This window comes from Larus michahellis, chromosome 2 (assembly GCF_964199755.1).
Source record: "Larus michahellis chromosome 2, bLarMic1.1, whole genome shotgun sequence".
NCBI classification, from domain to species: domain Eukaryota; kingdom Metazoa; phylum Chordata; class Aves; order Charadriiformes; family Laridae; genus Larus; species Larus michahellis.
In genome coordinates, this window is record NC_133897.1 from 13532730 (window position 1) to 13559183 (window position 26454).

The following is a 26454-nucleotide window of genomic DNA, read 5'->3' on the forward strand; positions in this document are numbered from 1 at the left end:
CATTCACAGAGTGATCACAAAGGCTATTCACAGAGTAATCATACGAAACATGCGCCGTAAATCCTGATTTACTGCACATGAACGTGTGTCTTGGGGCCTCCATGGTGCAGATGCCTTCCCAAACAGGCAGAGTGAGCCAGCACAGTAAGCCTGGCCTGGCCCTGCAGAATGGCATTGGGTATGTTCACATTATTCCCACATCCTCTTCCTTCTGCAGAGGAGAAGTAGCCAAAATGAGTGAAATAACTAGACAAACTTTTCCAGGAATCTAACGTTATTATTTATAAGGACTGCCTAGAGGATTCAAGGAAGACTGAGATATGCTCACCCTTGCTTTTAAGCAAGCACGGAGGGGTAGTCCCTGTCCAGAAGGGTGCCTAATGACATTATAGCAACCTGTAGCACATGAGCAAACAGACAGCAGTTGGCTCTGGAGTAATGCCACTGATGACTACCTTAGTAAAATGAGAACATTTATGTGGTAGAATAGTGTTACTTCTGGATGTGATTTACCTTTGTTAATGCATATCCTACAGAAACCTCCATACACACAGGAAAGAATAATTTCCTGAAGTTTATAAAATCTTTATAACCTTATAATACGATATTTCTACGCCAGAGTTTTGTGGAGACTTAAGGTTACTCGTGGTTACCAGGAGAACGAATACATTTGAGAATGCATCTACAGAAATCTTTAAGTTAGAGTAAAAGCACGTAGTTTGCTTTGATATGCTCTGTGCTATACTCAGCATGCTTTTAAATTTATATACTTAGTGTCTTCCACCACAGTGAAAAATCTTAGCTAAAAGAAGAGAGAGTAGTAACTTTAGTTTACAGCATTTCTCACTTACTGTAGACAGGCGTGCCAAAATCCTACAAAATACTTGGAATGGCAATTATAAGTCAAATCAGATTGAAATATTCCCAAAATATTTGATTTCAGAGAAGGGAAGCATATTTCTCTATGGCATCTTTAAGAATACGTAAAAACTTATCTCAACACAGTTACCCTACTCTCAAATTTGACCTTTTCTATTGTTTTTGCAGAGAAACAACGTTTCTCATAATTTGTATTCATTCGGTATATTCGTTTTGGCATACAGAAAGATGAGTCATTCAGTACTGTCGTCATGAAGTACCTGCTCCCCTCACATAAAATTTTCTTGGTTGCAACCTATTTATTATGCATACCTAGTCTCCCTTCTAACTTACAGAGAAATACAATGCACTTCACTGCAATGATTGTGCAGGACATTTTGCAGTGCGTCTTTCTAGCCAACTCCAATCTTCCAAGTCCTTCATGTCCACCTAGCAGACCTATCCTTCAGGATCTCTCTTTATGTTTCGCAGATGTTGGGTAAAATGAAGCAGACCCTGCGTGGAGCACATAATGAGGTCGATTGTCATACAGCATCACCACTTCCATATCACTCTTCCAAAGTACACATCACTAACATTCTTGAATGTTAGTGAGAGAACTTTGTCTCAGACATCAGCCCAGTGAAAGGCTCAAAAATACATGGAGGCAGAGAGTAAAATGGACCTTCAAAAATGATTGACAGTCTCACAACTCTACTTGTGCCCTTGTCTGCAAGGCAAAAGTATTTGCTTCCTCATTACAGCAATCAGGCAGAAGGGTGAGGGTACTCTGATCGCATATAGCTATTTTCAATGTGGAAATCAGTGTTTGAACCAATTTCCCTAGAATTCTTCCATAGTTGGTGAACATCTAGTCTGCAGAACTAACAGTTCTGGACTCCACTTCTTACCCCAAAGCAGAGTTGTTAAATAGGTTACATATTTTGCACCCTAAATTTGGTCATGTCTCATTATAATTTCGAGGAGAGCGCAAAGATATTAGCCAGGACATTGATTTCTACAAGTAGACCTCAAGGCCTACTTCAGTTACCTTAGTCACCTTCAGTTACCTAGAAATAGGTAGAAATAGGCAGAAATAGGCACCTAGTGCCTATTGACACTAAGGGTAAGGTTCTGTATCGTAACATTCAGCCCCATATGGGTATCTTCCCAAGTGGAGAACTGAGGTTCACATGACACTATGTGTCTCTGCTTAAGCAACTGGAACGTCCTCCTAGAGTTATTAAAAGTTTATTTCTCAAGTGATGGAAGATATAGCCTCTGAATATCTTTTTAAATAACTTGCCATCATAATGATCACAGTGATCAAACACTTCTTGAAGTACCGTGGGAAAACACATTCCTGTGTTGATAAAGTCTTTGGACTTTTGTGAAATCAAGAAATAGATGCATATCCAATCAACAGCCCCCATATGCAAATTTCATTTCTACAGATACAGGCAAGACAGCACCATCTTCTTCAATGCATCACAAATTATAGTATCAGTATTTCTAGTACTTGATCTAATAGCAAACGTGGTAACAAAACAACCAATAAATATTAATACAAATGTCTAGGTGTTGTTCCAATATGCTTCTTGTCAGTATTTGATTATTAAAAGTGGGACCAAACTCTGCAAAGACGATGGCTTTTGATGTTCTGACTTTCTGCCACTTTTAAAGGTCAGCCCAGACCTCACTCATGCTAACAAATTAGTATGGTACACAGTGCAAGAAGGTCACATTTTAGGAAGATGATTCTTTCCTTCTCCATTTGACATACTTTCATAATTTAACTGGATTAATCAAATTTCATATATGTAATATGGAAGAAAAACAGGATATTTTACCCATTATCTACTCATACAGAGTGATGCCGCTGCCACTGCCAATCTGTGCCCTGTTTAGCTGGATAAAATGCAAAGTTTCCCAAGTGGGAGATAAAAAAGTCGTTAAGTACCTCAGTCTTTTCCTCATCCTTTGTTACTATGTTTCTCCCCACATCCAATAAAGGATAGAGATTGTCCTCAGCCCTCCTTTTGTTGCTAATGTATTTGTAGAAAATTTTCTGTTGTCATTTATGGCAATAGCCAGATTAAGTTCTAGTTGAGCTTTGGTCCTTCTAATTTTCTCCCTGCATGACCTCATGACATCCTTGTAGTCCTCCCGAGTTTCCTGCCCCTTCCAAACTCTTTTTTTTTTTTCCTGAATTCCAACCAAAGCTCTCTGTTCAGCCAGGCCAGTATTATTCACCGCTGGCTTGTCTTTCGGCACATGGGGACAGCCTGCTCCTGTGCCTTTTAGATTTCCTTCTTAAAGAGCGTCCAGCCTTCCTGGGTTCCTCTGCCCTTCAGGACTTCCTCCCAAGGGACTCTGTCAACCAGTCTCCTAAACAGGCCAAAGTCTGTCCTCCAGAAGTCCAAGGAGGCAGTTCTACTAACTCCCCACAATAGCAGTCTGTTAGTTGTCAGATATTTTCACTTTGCAGGACCTTCTTCTGGAAATGGCACGGTCTTTTGAGGAAGGTGTGTCGTGGTTAGTGTGCAGGGTATGGGAAAAGGATAAGATTGGCAGATTATGTGGTTCTTCATGTGTGCAGGTATGTGCCCAACACTCTTGCCCTGGCCTTATAAAACTCCATGTAGGGCACAATCTCCTTTATATTTTGAGTATACTGTATGGTACAGACTATGCTGACAATGGATACTTGGAAAGGACTATAGGAGTTTGTGATTTTTTTTTACTCTCAGTTGCAGCATCCCTGGGATGACAGTTTATTGTTTGTGATAGGCTACACAAAACACATTACAAGAAAGAACATAATGATGGCTGAATTTGAAAAGAAAGGGGCATGTGGATGTACCAATTATAAAAGAATCCACCTTAAGACTTCATTACAGTGGTAGTAAGAGCTTTCAGTTCAATAACATTAAATCAATGCAATTAGACAGAACAAACTGGATCAATGTAACATCTTGGTGAAGACATGGCCTTATTGTTCATTGCTAGGAAAAAAAAAAAAGAAAAAAATCCTTTTGAAAGAACTATTCATGTAACCATTGAAAAAAGAAAAAATACATAATTGGATAAAAAATTCATGCCTTTTGTTCTTTACCTAAAAGGTTAGTAATAATTGGTGCGGCAATCATGTAAACGCTCTCAGAACTTGCCGTATGTTAGTGGCAGTAATGCTAGTTTTATTCAGACACAGTTGGCATCAGAATAAATACAGGAGAAAATATAGGATATTTTTTCAACTAATAATTGTGCACAGTTTCATCACCCACCTTCTCTCCTCCTCCATATTAAAAGCATTTTAAAACTTCTTTCAAATTCAGATTCTGTCTGCCATCTTAATACTATATGCAGTCTTTTTCATGAATCATTTGAAAAATACAAAGTTTAATTTTTTTGTGCTTGGACTGACATATTTAAAAAAAATGCAGTAGTTGCTACAAAAATGGTATTGCTCAGGCAGCTTTAACCTTTGAAGACTTCACATAGCACATGGTTGTTCTTGCCTACATGACACGAAATTTCTGCTCAAAGGAATCATTCTCTTCGGAAATGACCCTGGATACAAATTCCTTAAAGTATTAGACACATGAGTGTAGGTAAAAACATCTATTTTCCAACAGGATCCTGTGCAGAAAACAGACCATTAGAGAAAAATATCTCCTGAGCAATATGTATGCATGTATTCACATCCTGCATCTCTGCAGACAGATAAAAAGTTGGATTGCCACCTATGCTTTTTATAAACAGAATAGAGCTTCTAGTGACTTTTTTTTTCCTAAGAAACCTGGAAATATGGTGCCAGCTGTTGCCTTTTGTATTTGCCTCTCGACTGAGCTTAGGCTAAAAGCAATTCCAAGTTTAATTTGTTCCATAACCAAGTTTCATGAGTCCATTTTTCTACATCTAGCATCACTGTAACTAGACTAAACCTGTCATCTCTGTTTTACAGGCAGGCTGAGCTCTTCATGGGTACAAAACTTATTTTCATTAAAGTGGCTAAAAAGTGGGCCCTCTCATGGGATATGTTGCGATAATATGATGGTACCATCAGGACAGAAGGGATAGAAAGAAACAAATAGGCTTGACACTGTATAGCCCTCCTGTCCAGTCTAGATAAAGATATGAGTCCACACTATCATAGATTAAGGATTTTTACTCAGGCATTCCCTGAGCATGGGTTTGGACCTATATATAATGTCTAGAGAGAAGCCACAGATAAGCTTGTAGAGTAATGGGAAGAAATTAGTTGCTGCTCTTTGTTCCCAAACTGTTGGTTGTAAAGATGAATCAAGTCTTTTTGAACAAAAGAGGACAAAGGGAGCAAAAAGAAGAGAGATAATGAACAAAAATTGCAGCAAGAGAAATTCCAATCAGATATAATAAAAAAAGTAATGTAATGCAGATGGTTAAGCACCAAAACAGGTTGGCCTCTCCAAACTAGAAGACTTTCATAACCTCGTTGGACACATGACTGAGCAACTTAATCTAACATTGAAGCTAGTCCTGCTTTGGACTGGGGACTCCAGAGTTTCTGTTCAGCCTTTCCCATGATGTCATCTACATTCATCCAACTCTGAAAGAAGGCACAGATACAGTCTACCTATAGGAGAAGATTACAACATCTACAACAGCAGATGTAGCACTCTGCTTCCCACTGCTTCTAAACACTATGACATACAGAACACACCACAGGCCAGTTTCCTACAGGATTGAAAGGGTTATAATCCTTTACTATCACTGCTTGATACACCTGGCATCCCTTGTGACATGACAGAAAAAAGTCTGTGCATTGTGCATCTTTTCTATCAAGACTTGTGTGCATCAAGATTTTTGTACCTCTTCTAGCAAGAAGGAATTTTAGAGAATGCCATTCATCATTTCTCTAAATTTAAATTACAAGGTGACATAATACTGCTGTTTAGGCATGTAATGTTCTTGGATAAGCTCGCAGCACATTTGAGCATGTTTAGAAAGGTAGTTGATGACATTCAGCATGGGATAAAACAGGTTATGAATTCTGTGCAAGAACAGTTGTTATGCTGGCTTGCTCCCAATGCTATTTAAAAACTATTATTTAGCTGTTGGCTCCAACTTCTGTGTTTTGTTGGGCTTTTTTTGCCTGCACTCTTTTGAGAATATTTTAAAAGAACTTTTGCTACAGAGGCTGGCTGGTGTTTTAGAAATGCTTCAAAAAGACCATTGCATCTACTGATGAAAGGGTTGCTGTATGGTGATACTATGCAGTACTGTTGAAGGGGATGTATTGAGAGTGTAAAGATGAACAGTCTTCTGAATTTTGCAGTTCAAATAGAACTACAGCTTTTCTTTAAAGATGACGATATCCTTCCTATGAGATTCCCAGGATTCTTAAAGCTGTTGTTTTATTTGTAACTGCATAAAGTTCCAATGAAATATGCGATTCCTACCGATCTAATAAAAGCTGTCAAAATCTAGTAAAACAAAATAATCTAATTTGACTGTAAAAGTCATACGCCATAAATAAGGGTGGCCTGCAGTACTACGTTGGATACAGTAGGTTAGTTACATATCCCTGATTTATAGCAGTTGATGTTCTGGGAGTGTCCTCACATTCTTCTTCCTTTTATTTTTCTTGCCCCCTGAAGATAAACTTGTAAAAAGAAAAACATATTGTTTGCTCTTTTTTTACTCTCTTACAAGAAGGGTAAGAATTCCTAAATGACCTAAGCAAAACACATGTAGCTATAAATTTTTGATTTTCACTTACTCTTCAGCCAGAGTCCATGTAACTAAAAAGTGTTTTGCAACCTGGTGGATTTCAGAAAACTAGTTCATTTTTTGATCAAATTAACTTAAATGAACGTGCAAACACCTGGAAACTGTAAAATCTCAGAGGCAATTTTAAAGTTAATGGAAACTTCTTTTTCATTTTTAGATATTATCCTATGGAAAAGAGACAAGGTTTCCCTGTCAAGTGTTCATGTGTGTTTGTATTAGTACCAAAGGGTTACTTCCACAGAAGTGAGTAGTCTAACCTCTCCTCACAGTGGGTTTAAATTGCATGACAAAATGCAGTCTGAACCCTTCAAAACCACCGCGCTCATTTACAAGACACACATCTGAAGTTCGTTTTGAACTATTTTTTTCTGTATCATGGCACTCTAATATCTACTCTACAAACTACAAGACTGATGCTTTGTGAAAACTGTTCTTTTATTTGGTTTCAATTAGGTAACACTTTTGTCTATAATAGTATAGTTTTAAAAAAAACCAAACCATATAAGTCTTCTTATCTTTGCTTAGAAAAGAAAAGATAGACACATCCCCGTTGTTGAATCCCAGTCTCAAATGTTATGTATTGATTTGTTTTAGTTTCTGTTAAAACAGAACATCACCACCTTAAGATGCATGTGTGCCATTAGACTGCTATTCCTGATGTCTAAATACCTTAGTCAGATCAAGCTGACAAATAAAGATAGCCACCCAAAAAAAAATAATCATTGTCTCAAAGTGATTCCCCAAACTGACATCATGATAGATGCAGGCAGGCTGCAGACAGGTGGAGACAAGATTTTGTAACTGGTAGAACCTGTCAAAAATAGAACTGAATTCAGAATAACTAAGGTTCTGCATTCTTGTGGTAGTCTGCAAATGAATTGAAACAGCATTTCATTCCTGCTGAAGGCTGATCAGTGGTTGCTCTTCATAAACCACAGTGATCCCATTGCTTGTCAGGATTTCAGTGGCCCAGAGCGTAGAGGTCTGTGTTATGCAGCCAAAGCTTCCAGGCATGCTGATATCAAGTAAAAGAGCCAGTGTATTTCCATTTCACAGTTTCATGTAATTTAAGTTTTCATTTTTATAGGATGTGTTGAAATTGCACAATCAAAATTTTGATGGCTTGACTTTTAAAGTACAGTTGATTTGTACAACAGTTTATTGTATTATACATAATACCATAAACTTACAATGATCGCATTATGCTTAATATAATAATTCTGTCATAGTATTGTAATAAGAGTGTGGTTGTATATTGGTGCCAAATATAATAACCACAAGTATTTTCAGGGTTCAGTAAGAGTCATAGAATGGTTAGACATGCAAGTTGTCTATAAAGTGTTCATGCACTTACAGATATTTATGTGTGAAAAGGTTCTTAAGCATCTAAGTCTTTCTCATCTTTTTTCGCATTCAGCATATTTATCTGTTGCTACATTGCAAGGATTTATGGCTGTAGTTAAGACCCTTAATTTGTAGTTTGTTTACTTCTTATGCCTAGTTCTCCTAAGCTATTAACAAGTGCACATTTATGCAAAATTAAATTATTTGACACTTTAATATTAATAAAATAAACAGATAATTGCAAACATTATGAAAAAATCTGAGATTAATATATTCTGTCTCCTTTCAACTGGCTATGCTGTAAAATATATTCTGTCCTTACACTAAGAGCTAAATTAATTAGGTAAACTGATAGACATAAAAATAGTCTACTCTTACATTCTTAAGACTTTTATTTAAATCTTATGCTGAACATACGGACATAATGTACAAATACATGGCATTTATTAAAGCTGGGAGAATTTGATCACTTCTGCTTTGGTAAATATATAGGGCTAGAGATTTTAATGACTGCCTAATAAAAGAAAGACATTATACGAATTTGAGTACCAGGATGATTTACTTGAGGTGAAGTTCTAACTTCCGTTTGCCTTACCCTTTATTTTCACCTTAAGTTGCACTATTCTTGCAAAGAAATAAATTCACATCCACCCAAAATCAAGCTTAAAAATTGAACTGAAATTCTCCAAATGAATTAACGGTTTCCCTTAAATATAACAGAAGGATTTGTCCCTGTTGCATGACGAAAGTACATAATCTCACCAACCCCATCAATGTCAAAAGCATTGGTACAAAATCTGACTTAAAGAATTCAAGTATTTCTAAGACACCCTCCCCTTATTCCAGGATTTGATCTAAGTCTTCACAATTTTTCCCTCAGTTGACCAGTCTAGAAAATCAGTGATAAAGTTCGCAAGCAGAAGCAGTTCTGTGGCTATTAATATTTTGATTAAAATGAAATATAATTTGAAAGTCATTTGAACTGTTCATCAATCATGACAGTTTGTAAATGTACTACTACAGTGTACTTAAGGATGAATGTGAGTATTTTTGAAACTTCATTGTTCTTCCCTGTGGCCAGGTCTTGACCTGATAAAAGAGGTCTCAAATGTTTTAAAAACTATCTTCATAGCTCACATTCTGTACCTATAAAATAGGTTGCTTAGCTGGACAAGCGGACAGGTTTGACGTGTTGCCTTGGTAATGAGTGATCGGAGAAAGCTGACAAGACTGAAGTATTTCATTTAAACCACCCTTCTCTACCCATCCCTGGAAATGAACAAAATTCCCTTAATGAAAATTTTGCATGTAAGAATGTAAGATAGAGGCAACAAGCATGTTTTTTTAAAGCAATAAATATATCTGGCAGTGATACTCAGTGGACCACTATGGTCTTGATTTTGCAAAGAGTGGGAAGTCTGGATGTTTTCTTTCATTCTTTCTGCCAGCTTCTGCTACCACAATATCCCTGCTACACACATTGATATCAGCTCCACCACTCCAACCAGCTGCATTCCCACCTTCAGAACATGAAGAAACAATAACAAAAACCTGAAGGAAAATGACAAAAATATCATATTGTTCTCTGTTTACCTGACTGTACACCATTCTCCCCAGGCCATCATAGAGAACAAAGAGAAACAAATATATTCCATCTTGTCAAAGTATTACTGTTGGTTTAACAGTCATTATTTGTTTTAATTGTTACAAGCCAATGCACTAGTACCAAATTATTTTTTTTTTGGTGTGAAAAATAATCATAAACTGTGGTTTAAATAAATATATGTAATAGTCCAATAAGGAAAGGCTAATATTTACCTATCTGGAATAAAATATATTTTTTAAAGTCTTTTCAGGCCTAACATGCAGCAGGTAGTCTGTAACCATAGCAATCACCTGTATTGATGGAGAACCCAGCTAGGCTAAGCAAAAAAGGAATTGCAGCGCAAGGAAAGATCTGATTAGTGCAGTTGTGCGTGCTACTGACACCATGAGGGTATTGGCTCCTGTTGAGTGGAACTGGTCAACCAGTGAAAAATATTTTGGCAAATGTTAGCTAAAAATTAAAAATGACTTGAATTAGTCTGTCTTTACTTTTTCTGCAGAGCTTTGAGATTCACTTGAATTTCTTGCTGAGATGGAGCTTTTTATTTGCACATCAACCTACGTAACAAAAGTAAGTATTCTAACCATTTTACAGAAAACAATATAGGCTATATGGGGAGATAATCTGCTGATCGTATCACAGAAAAAGGATCTTCCGAGGATCCTAGGAGCTAAACATATCAAAGACCCAATCACATCTTCAGCAGCTGGCTCACATATGACCTGGAAGTAACAAGATTGTATTCCCCTCTGAGGCTATGAAACATCAAGCAAAACTGAACAAGGAAATAAAAAACTGACAGGTACTGTAATTCTGATCAGTCCCAATTAAGTTTGGAATAAAAACATCCAACTTGCAGCCCCATGAAAGGGAAATTAAAACAATTTAGGGTGCCAGCAGTACATAGACATTACCGATTTCACTCTTGCTGACCCAATATTAAAAAAAAGAGCAGCTGAGAAACTGCTCCGTTGATTTGTCTGTTGAAAATTTCCAAACTGAAGTGAGATCTTCTGGAAACTGCATCTTCCTGGTTGGATGTTCCTTTGTGTTGTTCTAGTACAGAAAAGGTCAAGCCCATCTGCAATCACTTTGTTGACAATTTGCAACAAGAATAAATTCTATCAAGCAGCATCCATCCTTCATTCCAGCAGCTGAAGCATCTAATAAAAAAACCCCAAACCCACTATTTACTTTCACATGTAATTAATACTCTCATTATTTTTTATAGCAGTTCTGAAGAATCCTGATTTTAAGCATTACATTAGATACATTACACTACATTACATTAGGTAGAAATAAATGCAAAAAGTTCCCAACTTAAGCTCTCAGTATGAATACAATTTAAAGGTCAGATGAAGTGACACAAGGCTACTGGGAGTTACCATCGCAGACTGTGACTACAGTATATCAGCTGTCTGGCGATTATCCAGTAGTAATGGTTTACTGGGAAGGACTGGATGACAGAATGTGTAAGACTCAACAGCATCTGGAAAAGGAACAGGACCTACTGGCAACTTCTCTTCCTTCCTTCAAGACATTTTAAATGCTTCTTATTAGTGACAGATCAAAACACTACTCTTGGCTTTCAGCAGGGAAGAATTTCCTCGGGGGCCATTAACTGAGCCTGGCGGAATGGGAAGAAGCATGGAGAGAGCAAGACCCACTTTGACACCAAGCCTGTAACAGAACTGACATTATAGACTCCCAGCTGCACCATGTCCTACAAATATTACGATACAGTGCATATACCGCATGGCGGGTATTGCAGAGCACAGCCCAAATGCCAAATTGCCTGCGTCTTACTGAATGTGTGTGTATATACACACATATGCATGTGCACGTGCAAACACACACATACACGCACACTTTATGTGCTCGTTCTTTAAATGAAGGTTAGAATGCACAATTTCTGTATTGCAGTTGAAAGTTTAGATGATCACATTAACATTTTAGCGTGAATGAGATGGGAAACAGCTGATTGGAAATTCAAGAGTCACACCTTCTGAAATCTTAGTGAAATTTAATTTAAAAATTAACTTGCAAATTTATGTAATGCTCCTAAGTTGCATATTCAAAGTTACATCCAAAAAAAAAGAGAAAAAAAAGACACAGACAAATTCTGATTACATATTTCTTAGTCAAGCACAGAAGTCATAAGGACGTGCCCTTGGGTCTGGAAAGGAAGAAGGAAGAACTACAGGATTTACTTCTACATATTTCATTCTCATCTCAGCTGCAATTATGCAACTATGTAGCCTTATGTTTTGGTAAAACTATGGATAACAATGTTAGGAACTGTAGCCTGGACATGGCCCACCTTGTGAGGCACGAAGGCTAGAAGGGGTTCCCTAGATTCATTTGTCCTTATGAGATGGTCACCGGATAGAAAAGATTGTTTTCCAAAAAACTTCAAAAATGATTTTGTAAGCACACTGAAGACTTGAACACAACTGAACAATAATGAATTCACTCCGGACAAGCTTAGTTCACAGGGTGTTTTTATTCTGTTATGGGAAGAAGCTACATGTTAATTTTAGCACGTACGACTTCCTATGAACTTACAATTTAAAATATCATCAAGAAAAAAGTTTTGCCAGTTTATTTCATGATCTGTTGACTCTACAATGGTAAAGCCATATTTGGTTCAAATTCAGCTACCTGTGTTTTATTTCTTTTATCTGTGGCTCATAAGTCAGGACTCAATCTATGTATAGATTTCAGAATCCCAAATCTATGGGATCCACAATATAGAAAAATTAACAAAGATAATCTACAATGAAAACCTTGACTCACTAAAAGCAATCACAAATCAAGCAAGGTGTTACACACTCTACAGCCATAGGTTAAAAATCCAGTAGACACCACAATGATTCCAGTTTGAAATTTTGTGTGTCAGGTCACACATTTCTCCAAAATACTTCTTGATTTAAGTAAAGTATATCCTTGAGAGAAATATCCTGTTTCAATTGCCGCTGCCATGAAGCCCACCAAAATTCTTCCTAAGTTGTTCGTGTGATTAACTATGTTCACTAAAAACTGCATTACCATTCCTGTCTTCATCTGTCAAACCTCATTCTGTGTCTTATTTTGTCTTTGCACAGTAGATTGAAGAGCCCTCTATTACCAAATCTCTTCTCCTGTGTAGGGAGCATGCCCTTTAACCTTCTCTTTGGTAAGATAAACAGCCTGAGATCCTTCATTCTTTTAGAATAGAGACATACTGTACAGTCCTTTAATTACAGCTCTTCTCTGAGCCCTCTTCAGTTTATTAACATCCTTCTCGAATCATGAATAGAGCTGTGGGAAAAGGATCCTTTTGTTCTCAGAAATTCACCACACCTTTCTTTTTCTGCTTAGTCTATTGGCTGACTGGAGGTGAATTTAAAAATACCTATATTGCCCTGTTTCCTTGTGTTAGGTGAATATCCTGTATATGAAAATTATTTCAGTTAGCTTTGATTTTTAAACCTAAGAAGTGTACAAAATTCCCCTTACAAGAACATCAAAGATAGACTTCATATTTGTGCTCATACTTGGGATTCTTTCATTTATGTGCACTTAAGCCCATTTGACAATGAGGTCTTATGATGAGCCCTGGGTTGTTCTGGCTTCCAGAGCTGTTCCTCCTAAGGAGCCAACACTTTGAGCTCTGCTTGATAATCCTTCACCTACAAAGCTGAAAGATGTCTTCATCCTGAAGATTTGGACCCAGTCATGTCAAGGAACAGGACTTACCAGGAATGAAAGTGCATGGAATATGGGTTGTAACTTTGCACATGCATGTTTATGCATACAAGTTCATAATGACACATCCATACTGTGCCAATTTAGTGCGGAGAAAAAATTTTCAGATTTTAATCAGGGAAGTCGATTTCCACATGGAGGAGTTAAATATATCCTAAAAAGCAGATCCAGTCTTGCCTGATTGTCAATGAAAATGATAGATTTAGTCAAAGACTCTTAAAATTCCTTTTTATTTAGTCTTTCAAATATTTTCTGCCCCCGCTGCATTGACAAGCATACTTAATTATTTGATGTAGTTTTTATCAACATACTGAATATAATTCTCATTTCCAGATACGAAGGATAGATAGCAGCAGAAATGATCAAAACTGAATTCCCCACTTGATTTTCCCAGGATGGAAAGTAAGAAAAAGAAACTGAGAATTTTCCTTGGGGGGAAAGGTATTTTGCAATAGTTTGCCTATGCTTCATCAAAACTCCTTCTTCCATGTTCAGCTTTTCAACAGCTATAAGACAAAATTTTATGAAGCAGAGCTTCGGGCATGCTTCTCTTTCTTGCATATTTTCTGGTTTTTATGAATCCCAGTCTAATACCTATTTACCTATTCAGTGTACTAGGACCTTGGAAACATAGATCGGCTTTCTTTACTCTGTTCCAAAAGCTGAGCTGCTAAATTGGAAATGTTGCAGTGCTCAGCACTGCAATGGCTATGCTACTTTGCTGAACATTGGCCTGTATAAAGCCAGTGTATCACATCCGGCTGTCAAGACAGACAGTAAAAGAAAAGAAAATCCTGTGCTCATGAAATTAAAAGTAATAAATAGTAAGTCTTTCAAACACAGCATGCGTGGTACTTGTATACCCTCCAGGGTTTCCTTTGTCTTGGGCATTACCAACAGCTGCAGGTTTTAAGGGCTAGTTGTCATCTAATCTACAAACAGCCTGCACTGCTTAACGCCCCGATTCTTTGCCTTCCACATGACAGCACTTGACTACCTTCGAATCCTTGCACAGAGTGTATTCCTCTTCGTGATATGTATTTTTAAAACGGCTTTAACAAATGGAGCCATTTAATTTGCCTCATGGGTTCCTACATAGCCATGCAAATATCTCGGAGCAATCATGCATTTCTTCAGATAATCACCCAGATGTGTACCTCTGGTAAAGCTGTAAAAGCCTGGAAAAAAATTTTGTACTGGGAAACTTGTTGTTAAAAAAGAAATAGCTACAAATCCCAATTAAATTTGATGTGTAACTTAAAAGTAAGAAACAAACGAGGATAGCCAGGAATGAATTATTTAACAAGTAATCTTCAATGAAGTCAAAAAGCGTCCAAAGCTACCAGATTTCATGCTTCTCATCATTAATATAAGTGTTTGAATGCATCAGGGTTAGGGAAGGTTTTGTGACAGTTGTAATGAGACAATTTGGAAGAAGTAGACCTTATCCACCTTAAAATACTCAAAGGACATCATTTTAGATGTATAATGAACTTTTGATTGGCCATTTGATATTACTGTCAGGGTTTGAAAATGTATCAAATCATTCCCATAAACAATCTGAATATAAGACAGGATGAAGATAGTTATAGAAATGCTTTGAACTGTCTGGTGTGAATGGATTTCATAATTATAAAATGGTCATAGCCACCTACTCAAGAACAGAAGAGATATTTTTTATTTCTCTTTTCCCATGCACAAACACATATATAGTCATTTCCCCCACCCTCAGTTAAAGAAAGAAATCTATGAACTATGCTAAGTTAAACGTTAGAACCGGAGTTTTAGAATGTGCCATTAAGTATTTGCTTTCCTTTGTTCATGTTTATAAAGTCTAAGATTCCTGTCCTGATGTAATTCCCATACACATTAATCAGTACACTTTCATTTAAGCTCATCTCTCAACATTCCAATCACCTGCTTTTCTATCTTTTTTCTTCTCTATCCTTCTCAACTTCTTTTAAATAAGCTCTCTTGCATCACCTTTGCCAGATGCTGGTCAGAAAGACTTTTATGCAGATATGTTAGTAAAAACGTGAATTGTGCATTTGGTATGGATGCAGTTATGCTACTGTTCAGTTCACTCAGTAATAGCTGGAAGTTCCAAAAGATGCAACAAAACCAAGAGAGGAAGCCATAAGTCTATAGCAAAAGCTGCCTTGTACATAGTCTTAATTTCTAACCTCTTCTATTCTATTTTTAGTATTCAATATTTATTCCAGAAAATTCTGAATTTAATATTAAAAATATTTTTCCAGAAATCTAGTAACTCATTATTTACTTTTAAAGGTTAGAAATAATGTAGTCTTGGTTAAAATTTTGGAATTCTGTACACAGTTTTGTTTCTTGCCTACACTGCTTTTTACTGCCTGGTTACCACTCTCTCAGGTGGTCAGTTAGGCACTCGGTTGGATGCCTTGTGACAAACAGTAGTGAAATCCATTTTTCTGTTTTATAAAGAAATATATTATAAAAAGATTAAGTTACTGTATTCTTTCTTTATTTTTTTCTCTTCATTTAGTCTGCTTGACAAATTTCCTAATTATTTTTCCATGATTATTATAGTAAGAGAGTAAACACGTACTGATTAACACAATGTAATAATTTAACAGTGTTATAAAATATCAAATAATAGCAGAGAATGATAAATAAAGCAGTTGTAAAAGCAGTGCTCAAAAAAGTGACATAATTTAGTGGTCAATTTGTTTACATCAAATGTTAATACTACTGACCTGTGGTTTAAGAAAAAAATCTGTAAATGCCTTTAAGAAAAATGCAATACTAAATGCTGCCGTTTCCTTTTGAAGTGCTCATTTTTCTATTGTTGTTTTGGGAACTTTGTGCTTCTAAGTGTATGTTTTATATAGCTTTTGCCTTGGAACTCCCTTGTTTCAATCCCCTAAAACTGTCAAGTGTGACTCCACCTGCTTTATTGTTCCCATAAATTCATATGAAACTAGTAGCTAAATCCAATTTGTGTCATTCTGTCTCTCTTTGTAGCCTGTTCTAAATCTCCCAGCATGTTTCACAAAAGTAGAATCCTATTAACGCCAAATAACTACCACTGTATTTTATTCCGTGGTTATTACAGTCCTGCTACTGTCACAGCTCCTAAAGAGTCTTCTCTCTCCATGAATCTATGATGACCAAAACCTGTAAACTCATTACTAGTGTTCTGTTCTTTTTCTTTTCACCCTTTTTACCTTTTTCCTGTATTATTTTTTTACAAACGTAGGTGTTATAAGTTTAGGCTCATTACTTTATCAAGAAATTTGCCAACCTGTAAAGTGCTACAAGTTAACACGAAAAATCTGTTAACTTTAGGTAAGCTAACAGATAAGCTCAGACCACAAAACTTAGATTCTTATCCTTAGCTTTACTAAAGTTCTTTGCTTTCAAAGCATTGCATAGCTCCAGTTTTAATTTAAAAATTAAGGATAATAACTTCTTTTTCTGTATTGATTTCTGAGCAAGTGAGGGAATTAAAATATTAAAAATTGGCAAACGTTATGAATTTCAATGGAAGTCCTAAGATCTGGATTAAAACGCATGAAGTGCTGTTGTAATCAGGGTAACATCCATGACGTTTTGAAATATCATCAGCCATGTATCACTGAATGAATGGAAGATCATAGTTCTTTCACTTAAAAAAATATAGAGAGAAAAAAATAAAATTGAAAAAAGCTTCTGAGTAAGGTTTCAGTCTAAAACTGAACCTCTCTTAATGGAAACCTGTAAATGTCTTGGAACCCCATCTCTACCCGGTATCCATAATGACTTCTGTATTATATATATAGACAGCAAGAGACAAAGAGCGTAATATGCTCATTTAAACCATGTTCTAGAAGCTCCGAAACAAAAACAGGTTTTTTCTTTTTCTTTTTTTTTTTTGTTAAATAAGTATCTTAATGGCTGCATCACTCCACCCTCTGCACTCCTGCCTCAAGAATAAGTTCTCTCTTCATTAACACAGTATGCATAACCAGGCTCTGAATACTGAAATCCTAAAAAAGTAAAAAAGTGCATTTGAAATAAGATACGTGATAATTTTTTCCAGGAACTAAGAACGCATGAAACATGTCTTAGGCTCAGGAATGGTTGAGAGAAGAACTTAGGAGCTGCCAGAAACGATCACCTTTGCAAAATCCCAAGGAATCCTGTGCCTAAAGGGTGTGTCTATGCAATACATGACTATGGGTACCTACCATGGCTAAGGAAGATCTCCTTCCACCCATATTCCAAAGATAGTGTTGTGATTTATTAAATTTAGTGGTGTGCCAAATACTAGCATGCGTTTTCTGGAAAGCCTGGAAAAATGAGTGATATGAGTGAGCTCATATCTCAGGGCAACGCTGTGCCTTAACAAAGCTGAGCTGGTTCTCTGATATCTGAAAGGGGAAAATCAAGAAGCAGCAGGGATGGGAACTTGCTTCTTTTAGGCAGTTCGGTTAAATTCTATGAGAGGAATGTGCCCTGTTTGCCTAAATACGTTTCAGAAACTATATGAAATTACTAGATGACTCAAAGCAGGATCATTTAAAAAAAATCTAGGAACTGCAAAACAACCTTTAAGATGTGAATCAAAAGAAGTTCATTATATTTTGTGTAATGAAGTGAACATTTACAGCAAATTTGACTATTACATATGTATGTTTAGTAAAAAATTCCTGGAAGTGAACATTACAACATCTTTCCAGACAGGTGATGCAGTCGGATTGCTCAGAGGCTTTGAAAGAGCCTTTAATTTAGGCTGAATGATCATGTGTTTCTATTACATTCTGAATATATTGAAAGAAAGTGGCTTAATTCAGCTTTAAGCAGTAAAGATGGACTGCAATGCACAGAGCACATTTTTTGGACTTGTGACAAGATCAAACCCACGTTTTCTGGGAAGCTCTTAGGCAATGATATTTGGACAAATAATTCCTATTAAGGCATTTAAATAGCATTGACATTAAATCTTACAAAAACCTTCAAAAATCACTAAAGAAAGACATCTTAGAATTATTCAGCTCCAGAAAGTTTCTTGTTATTCCTTCCTTGCCCTGGAAATGTTAATTTGCTTTGCCTGAAAAAGGTGGCAAGCTGACATAGAATTTTGAAACTGGAACGGGCTGTTATAATTATACAGCTGGGCTTTGATAAAAATGCTTAATCAATCATCTTAATTTTAATACTTGTTCAGCAAAATATTGCTCTCCTTCAGTATTCTATTCTGGCTTTAGGTTTTTTTGAGGAATGAATCTGCCACCTTGCCATATAAATTTTTACAGTGGTTAATTATTTTATCTTTTGCAGCATGCTTAGGAAGTCACTGAACTCTGACTATGTCATTAGAAAAAAAAAAAAAGGAAAAAAAAGAAGCTGAAGTTTTGGGTCCATTGGAGAATATTTTTCCAGAAGACATCTGTAAGAGACAGGAGACAGGATTCAGTCTGAGGACTTTCTGTTGGCCTCTGACAATGGTGATTCATGAAGGCAGTTTTAGATCACAGACTATACCACACCCAGCCGAAATAAAAGCAGCAGAATTACAACCCTTATTCTTTTCAAAAGCCTGGCAAAGCAAATACACCTCACAGCACACCCCAAAGTTCATTTCATAACTGCTGTAGGGTCAGAAGGCAGCAGTCATTCTAGAAGTCTTTCAAGGAATATCTAGCAGCTTTGCGCCCTGGCAAAAAGTATATTTCTCACTGTGTGTTGTTGCAAACGTCTGCATTTAACTTTTATAAATACATACATACACATATAGTCATGTACATGTGTGTGTATACAATTTTATATTTGCTGGAAGTATAATTTCAATCCAAATAAAACAAATATTTAGATAACCTGTAGTTCCCTATCAACCTTTACTCTTTTTGCAACAGCATCACTGCCTGCCTCATGCTTGTATTATTTTTTATTCTTTCATTTTCATTTGTATTACTTTCATGAGCTTTAATCACCAGGAAAGCAAAAAGCAGAAGCCTCAATTCTTCTCAGATGTATTACAGTCTGCAGCTCTGGACTGTCTCTTTATATTATAATCCTTCACAGTTATATCCACAGATAGACTTTACTTTGGTTTCGTTCTAGTCTTTGTTGTTATCCTCTCTTGAAATTTCTTACATTTCAGGGTGCTGGGGAGGAGGCCTTTTCTTTTCAGAATGAGATAATGCGATTTCAGAAATCTGTTTCATTCCTTCACATCAAAGGAATCTCCATTTCATTCAGCACATTTTGTACTAAACAATTCCTGCTTCCTTTTGTTGTTATTATATCTACTTTATTTGCTAAAAGGGATATTTAATTATACATTAAATGGATCTTCCGTCCTTCCTGTAACCTGACATTTCATAACTAGTTTGCTGGCCGATAGAATTACCAACTCCCTCACCATTCCTTCTTTCTCCTTTCCTGTCTTCCATTGTCAGGAGATCAATTCAAAACAAATGGCTTTACAGAACCATTACTTTGTAAAGACCTTAAACCGCCTTGACACCCGTGAGATATTTTTAAAACTGTTTAGAATCGTGGGGGACTGTAAAGATTATGTTTATTTTATACTCAGATTTTTGTCCCCAATTTCTATTGGTCTTTTGCATGTGAGGGTATTAAGACTATGCTAAAAGCACTAGTTTTGGGAACTTACTGCACTACACAGATTTAAAGGATAATGATTACATTTAGAACTATTTGAAGCAATAAATTTTTTCACTGGTAATGAATGGGTAATGCTGGGAAAAAACTTAGACTTTTAATAAAATTCAAACATGCTTCTTTCCAACACAAATTATTTTATGATTCTCTGATTCTTTACATAACCTGATGTCATGAGCGTTTAAAATATTTTATCATTCTAATAAGTTCATATACAATCCACAGGGGAAGATGGGTACCGGAACAACACAGAAATGAAGCACTTTCTGGGATCATTACGACCAGCTAACATTTCAGATCTTTTCTACAGTAAAACTCTGTGGCAGTTAACACAGTGGTGTGCTGGTCCCTGATTCTTGTAGGAACAATGGCAATACACTCAATAACAGCATCAAAAGTATTGAGTGGTGAAACCCCCTGGATCACTTAATGTCTCAATCTCAGACACTTTGTGCATATTCCTACACTGTATTGTAATATTAGTAATAGGTGATTCTCAGAAGCCTGCAATTTCGGTTTTGAATTGGAACCATTTATTGACATATTGATGGAAGACAATTTCATTTTGACAATTATTCATCTTTACTCTCCTCCACTTAAAGTCCAGCTTCCAGCCACGCATTAATCCTACTGTCCTGTATTGCCTTAGTCTGAGCTTTCCTTTCCTGGAACTCATATTCACTGGTGTTTCTTTTCTTGTTTCAGCACGTAAAATGCCTGTCTTGTTTTCTTTAACAGTGCTTCTCCAAATATATAGGATAAGATTTACTGAAGTTCTGGGTCTGCCCTAAAGCAGCCAGCCTACACTAAAGAATCAGAGATGTAGGACTGTTAATTTTTCCCACAGAACCATGAGCTACTCTCTTGGTCAGATTGGCCTAAATTTTTCTGTGCTCTCACTTCGGGGAACACTTTAAAATAGCTGAACACAAACAATCACTGTACTGCAAAGCATCAAAATAGATATCTCTATGGCAAGAGAAGAAACATATGTATTTGTGTGCATATTTAAAGCATTTCACAAATCCCAGTAGCAACTGAAACCAGGATTTGAAAAATTCATTGAGACTGAAGTTCTATCTTCTCTTCTGTCCCACACAAACATCACCAGGGAATTCACATGAGGTAAAAATCTGGTACGTCATTCAAGAAAATTTGTTCAACATGAAAAATAGTAACCAAGCAAAAAAGGATTATCTACTTACTTACTGGGCTATCCTCCTCCTGATCTGCATGGGTTAGCATCACACTCCATGAACAACCATTGCCTTCTTTTGAAATACTCATAAGGTCAATTCTTGGTGCCAAGGTAAGGGGTGGTGACAGAGATTCAGTGAGATTCTCACAAAGATTTACTCCAGGGAGGAAGGCTTGAGGGATCAAACCTTAAATTAAAAGAACCTATATTCTATTTAAATTATTTCTATGTCATCTAGCTGGTCTCCAAAGAGTTTTACAGCACAGACCTTGGCCATGCTTAAGACTACGTTAGTGACAGTTAATTGCACTCTGACACTCATCTGCAGATTCATGGGACACTGTGACAGCTTAGGTTGACGCTCAGCCTTGCTCCTTCTCCTGAACAGTGGAACTTACTCCTTCCTGTTACGTACTTCTTTTCTTCTTTTTCATGATATTGAAGACCTTTTCCTGCATGTAGAAAGAGTTCTTTTAATTTTTTAAAAAGTTAGTTCATTGCTAAAAGCTCTTCCCTTACAGAAAAACCCTTTTCCCCATCAATCATTTTGTTCTTATGAATGATGTCTTTGCCTCACTGTTTTCATTGTGTCCGCGACATTTAGACACTGAGACGTAACTGTACACGTCCCTGAGTGCTCTAAGACAAGGGTGATAATTTTCTAAGTGGCATTACTGTTAAATTAATATTCAGAATACTGTGCAAAGAGTACTATTACAGGCACGCACACACATATAGAACATGTAAGAGGCAAGAGTACAAGTCAAGCTACATTAGTGGAGAGACCTTCAGTTTATTAAATCGAATTGTTAAAAAAACCCTGTTAATGCAGGTGACAGCAGTAAGAGAGGGAGAAAGAGAGGTTTTCCTTCTTTTGTTTTTATTGATTAATTAGTCAATGTCTGTGCAGCAGCATGAACATAAGCTGATATGTTAGTGCTAAATGGCATTGTTCAGACTGTGTTAAGCAGTCAGTTAAAAAATATGTTTTATTGACCAGATTCCTTCCTGGAGGCAGAACTGATGATAAACTGTACTGGCAGGGTTATGATGTTGGAAGACTGTTGGGAGATGGCCTGATGTTTGCCTCAGCTGTTCCATGTTTACGAGGCCAAAGATAAGATGCCACTGAAGAGCCATTTCCATGCTGTATTTGTTCTCTCTTGTACCTCTTATGTTGAATTCATCTCTCTGACTGTGAACCTGTGTAACAGTTTTTTGCCTCTGTCCCTGTCACTACAGCTGTCCTGAGTCAATGACTGGCAACAGCTTAGCATCTTTCTTAATATTTCTTTTTCTCTCCGCTGCTGGAAGTGTAACACTGCCCATCTCAAATGCAGCAGCCTTCATGTCTCGCTGCAGCTCTGCTCTCTTGGAGCACTGCTGCTAAACTCAGCTTCCCTTCCTGATACTCTGAACACAGCACCCTTTTATTTCCAATTTCATTTCCCTTTTACATTACTTCTTTTTGCAAATTCCTTTGCTTATCTCTACTTTCCTTCCATCTTCTATTCGTTTCTCATCCTTTCCTTGAAAGTCTTTCGCAATGGCAACCTGTCTGCATCTAAGTCCTCATTTCCTTCACCTCCCCACTCTGCTGTATTTGCTGCACTCAAGCAAACCAGTTAATTCCCACAGCATCATGCACTGATAACCAAAACTAACTACTTTGAACTCACACCTCATCAGGGTAAAGTGGCTCGCAATGAGGTTGGTGTAGCTGTAGACTATCCTGGTACCCAAGGCAGCTAATAAAAGATAACATGGGTCTTTCTGTGCTACCATTTGCATCTGATCCTTAATATTTTCTGCTGAACATGTTTTTACAATATGTCTTCTTATGAAGTCCATTCCCACTGTTGTTGTATTAAGTATTGTATATTCTGTGATTCATCCAATGACTGTCAAAGTAAAATGTAGAAACAACCCTTAGAACAAAGGTGAGGAGGAAGAGGTGGTGAGATTAACCTAATATTGGTGGCTAAACTCCTGCTTGAGGAGTGAAGTGCTTTTCATTGTAAGCAGTAGTATTTTCAGTAGTATTTTACTTATTTTCTTTATAATATATGAATTCTAAAATTCATATTTCTCTAACAAGTAGGACATACCTAATGAAGATATGAATTGCTTCTCTATTTTTTTAGCTTTTCTTAATTAAAGTTGGGGCAGGACGTAGCATTAAGTAAATATTAACTATGATAACATAGCTCCTTCATGGATGCGGTGATCTCAGACACATAAGCATTTTAAAACTTTCCACTCAGTGCTTTTACCTGTGTATTACATATATAGAGAAATATAAATGTATAGAAATATATACATAAAAAGTTTGTTTACACGATGCCTCAGACTGTGATACTTGAAAAATATTTTCAGGTGGAGTGAAAATATTCTGTTGCAGAAAAACAGAAGATGAAATTTAGCCTTTTTAATGTGTTGATATATAGAATTAGATTCATAGTAATTCAGATGAATAATTGTACCTAAACTTTGTTTAAAAGGCTTGGAGTACTGAAATTCATCTGTGTGTTTCCCTAGCGATACGTGTAAGAAAATAGTAGTTCTCTGAACGCCTCTTTACCTTTTATGTCTTTACTTTGTAAGAAACAGACATCATAGGCTTTAGTGTTAGATTCTTTTTAGGAGAAGAACACTGGAAAAAGAGGTCTGTAGGAAATCTAGTCATAAGGGGGTTCACAGGCTCAAGGAGCCCAGGTACTGGGCTGTAAAGATGGCAAAGCTGGAGATGAACGTAAGTCTCTTTGATAGTCCTTCCACCAGAAATTTTCTTCAAAGGATGTTTTTCATCAATTTTTGATTTTAAAATTTTAAAGTTTTAATTGTAAAACTTTATTTTTAATATTTTAAATTTAAAAAAAGTTGAAAAAGAATGTAATTTTTTTTTCGTGGTGACAAGTCACGACTGCTCTGCATCCCAGCAGAAGTACCCCATGGTGTGCAACAGTAATACCTCTCTTAGCTCAAGAACACAGGCTGCTCCAGAGCATATCTACATTAGTTCATCCTGGGGGGGCACAAGGCATGCAAGAGTATGAGCTGGGCACTCCAAAGAAACAACTTGGTGTCTGCTGTCAGTCAGTCGGGTGTCCTGTGCTCTTCAGTCTGTTTGACTTTTCCAGAGAACTATGAGGCTCATTCCTGAATAGAGTCTAGATGAAAATTAATGTGCACTGTACATGGCCAGGAAAATAAAGTCCCAAAGAAAAATAAAGAGATATCTGTCCTGACAGTAGAAACCCATGCACGACCGAAAAAATCACTCATGCAATGGTAACTTAAGAGGAAAGAGAGCTATAGGAATGTAGGATAAAGATTTTAGTGCACTTTCCATATGCAAGTCTTATGAATGACAAATAGCTGAAAGAATTCAATTTCTTACAATCAGATCATGTTCTGTGCTACAATCTTGTTTCTTGAAGGAGAAAATAAATTAAAAAAAATACCCAAACGTCTCAATGACCTCTCTGCATTACATGTTCATTCTACCATGCCAGTCTCTTGTTTTAATGCCATGAGACTCAAAAACACTTAACACGTTCATGTTTTGCTCTCATTGTCTGGAATGTCTTGGCCTCATGGTTCTGGCTGCAAGGAAAGTGGATTGTCCACCTTAGAAAAATGCAGGTGTCAGATAAAGACAGAAGCTCAGAGATTTTTCAGGCTTGTTATTTTATTGACACAAAGGCATCAGGGAAACATATGTCAGAAAAGTGAGCACCAAAAAAACACGGAGATAATAAAAATGCGTGTAAATATGTATGACTACCTAAGTCCTTGTTTCTACTCCTAGTTCTGATACCTTCCAGGCTACAAGTATACACATCTTTCACCCTTAAAGGAGGTTTAGAGTTTTATTTATAGGACTGTAAGCATGCACTTTGTCTCCTCTATCTGCTTTGACAAAATGGCTGGACACAAAGGCAACAACAAAAAAGGCTCAATATCTGACGCAAATAGGATTACAATAGTGTTTAAAGGAAAAGGGAGAAGGAAAACCATTTCTTTCCCTTTTTAGAAGGAGGTTGGAGTGAAATGTACTGCATATCAATAGTATGATAAAGATAATTTTGTACTGAATGACATTCAAAACTTCCCTTCATGCTTATTTTATAAGCAGGGATGCATATTTTCCCCTGTATTTTCAGTTTCTCCCTTCTTTTACTATCTAGAAAATCAAATCAGAAAAATAGTATAATTTCCCATTGAACATGGCAGAGTATTTCTGCCTAGGAATATTTTCAGTGAAAATACTAAATGTTTGTGGAAACATTTGTTTCCATGAATTTTTTTTTAAACGCCAAAAAAACCTGAAACAAACATACCTTCTTTTGACCATCTATATTGAGTAGATGAATGACCTCTATTTCTCGCTGCTACACAGGTGATGCTATGTTACTTTTTCCCTGTTTGTCATCTTTCCCTTTATGAGTGTATTTTTTCATACTTCATGTAATCTCTTATTTCAGTGCAGTGTGGTTAACTCAAATAAAACAGTAATCAGCTGGTTACAAAGCAGCACACAGCTGTCTCCTAGAAGTTGCGACCTAAAATATTTAATTAAACAGCGCTGTTGTTTTTCAGATCTTTGTTGGCTTTGCTCCATGTCCAGATCCTGCATTGTCTCCAATTGCTCTGAAGTGCTGGTTTCAGCCTTCTGTCAGAGAGCACTACCAAAAACCAGAGGACCAACCTCACTGCTTTGTGATTTCACAAGGGCATTCACTTAATGTTTTCTGTAGAGTTTACTTTTCCTGTGGCTAAATGTTCTAGATTACTATTCAAAATCCTTTCTCATATGTCAACTACTCTTTCCCAAAATCAGCAGGCAACTGGCATTACATAGTTGCATATGATTCTTCTTAACTATCAGGTAAAGTGAAAAATGAAGTAGACTATACTGTCAAAACCCTTCCGTTACAAATGCTTAAACCTCAGCAAATGCATTAGAATGTGATATAAGTGATAATACTAAGTATTCTTTTAACACTCTACTTCTTCGGATACTACTTCTCTTGAAACTGACATTCAGGGAAAGTATGTTATACAACTGGAGTGAATATGTTATCATGATAAATTTTTCACTTTCAGTCTGAATGGAATTAAGGCCCAAGATTTAATTGCTAAATACTCAGTGACCTCTAGGTCGACCTCTAATCGTTAACTGTAATGATTATGATCACAAACTAGATAAAGCATTATCAAAACTATTTCAAAGACACCAATGAGAATAGTCATAATTCTCCTTTAAAAATAAACATAT